This window comes from Austrofundulus limnaeus, unplaced genomic scaffold, assembly GCF_001266775.1.
Source record: "Austrofundulus limnaeus strain Quisiro unplaced genomic scaffold, Austrofundulus_limnaeus-1.0 Scaffold1311, whole genome shotgun sequence".
NCBI classification, from domain to species: domain Eukaryota; kingdom Metazoa; phylum Chordata; class Actinopteri; order Cyprinodontiformes; family Rivulidae; genus Austrofundulus; species Austrofundulus limnaeus.
The window spans coordinates 55,202-57,274 of NW_013953713.1; positions in this window are offsets into that span (position 1 = coordinate 55,202).

The following is a 2,073-nucleotide window of genomic DNA, read 5'->3' on the forward strand; positions in this document are numbered from 1 at the left end:
ACATTTAATACATATTGTCCTTTTATTTTGCGACTTTTATTTTGTAAAGCTACAGTATATATTACAGGGACTGTTTTTTTTTTTAACTCAAATGACAGAACTTTAAATACATTTATTTCATTTTGAGTGGAAGGGCTCTGCACACAGACCAGGCCCACCTGAGCAGCGCGCTGTGGTCGTCATGGAGACGARCCAAACAATGTTTTCTGCAGTGACCAATGACAGACGAGCTCGCTCCACGCATGCGCACTGGTGTTAGTTCAGCAGGTCATAAAGGAAGATGTTCAGTAGATATTTGTTTTATTATTTAAAGTTTTAACACTTTAACCTGATACCTGTTAACTTCATATAAAACTTCAACTTGTTAACTTCATAAAAAACATTTCAAACTTTTTATTAACTTCATATAAAACAATATAAACTTATTAACAACTTAAACTTGTTAACTTCATAAAAACATAATATAAACTTGTTATAAACCTGAATCAAACGTGTTCAAACATTCAAACATTATTTCAGGTGTCTCGGTCTGCTCTCCTCCAGCTGGACTCTGGAGACCCTCTGGGTCCGGGTGGTGTAGGGTCCAGGAGGACCCCCGGACCGTCCCTGCTGGTTCCTGCGGGCCCGTCTGCGGCCCTGAGGCTGGCCCTGGCCCTGCAGGTCTTGTTGGACCAGTTTCTGCAGCTCCTGCCTCTGGTTGTGGTCTGCAATACACTGGTCCAGGTGGGGTCCGAAGAGTCCATCTGGACTRATGGGCCCCCGCAGCAGGTCCTGCTTCAGGTCTGCCGGGAGGTGCGGGGCGGTCTGGAGCCACATGCTCCTCTGCAGCAGGGTCTGCCAGGCGGCCACGCGGGACGAGCTCACGGCTTGGACCACACTCAGACTCAGGATGGTGTCCGCGGCGCTGCACAGCTCCTGCTGGTCCTCCGGGGCCAGGTCCAGGTCCCGGACTCTGCTGGAGATCCAGGAGGCCAGCAGGGCCACGTTGTTGCTGGCTGCAGCGGTCTGCAGGGCACACTGGTGGGCCCGGTCTGTGAGCTGGACCAGGAGCCGGTCGCTGCTGGAAGAGGGTGCAGGTTTCCGTCCATGACCCCCTGGGGAGACCCCAAACACAGCCAGGAGTCCAGAGTCCAGAGAAGGGACCCGCGAGAAGCCCTGATCCGTCAGTTGGTCCACCTTGGTGAAGGAGACGAAGGCCTGGACCGGACCCTTCAGCTTCAGGGAGTCTGCAGCAGGACCAGGGAGGTACCGCTTCAATGGCGGGAACTGAGGCCACACCGGGTCCGGGGGTCTGACCGGCGCGGCAAACTGTCCCGCCAACTCATCAGGTGGAGGAACCGGAACCACGGGGACCTGAAGACCTGCAGAGTCCGCCGCTCTGCGGATGATGTCCGGGAGCTTCTGGACCAGCAGACCCAGCTGTGGAAGCGAGGTGACCGGAGACAGGGGGATCCCCGGAGACCCCGAGCGTCCGCTCGGAGGCTCCGCCCCCACCAGGTAGCGGGGAGACCAGGTGCTGGGTTCCCGCCGGGCAGCTTGGAGGTCTGCAGGGAGCAGGTCCTGCAGCCTGAAGAAGACCTGGTCTGGACCGTACCCCTGGAGGGAGATCAAGGTGAGACCCTCCTGCTCGGAGCCGTCCCTGGTGGGGTTCCGGTCAGAACAGGTCCCGGTCCGGCAGAGGTTCCTCCTGCTGATCATGGTGGTCTTCMGTTTTCTGATTGATTTAATGCGATTTGATGCGTCTTCACACGTATTTATACAGACTGCGGTGGGCGGAGCCTGAAGCTGGAGGGCGGGGTGGGCGGAGCCTGCAGCTGGAGGGCGGGGACTAATGTTTTCAGCCCGGCGCCGTGACCTCAAACTGTTCTACGTTCTTAACAAAAACACATTTTGTGCGTCCTGAGCTAAAGACAGGAAACTTTAAATAAAATAAAATACTAATTTAACAAAAACGTCACGTTTTACTCTCATTCTGACGAGTTTTTTTACTCAAACACACAGAAGTATCAAACGGTTTGTACCAACAAAACTGCGAAATGTTTTGAACGAAATGTATCCTGGATCCTCTAAAAG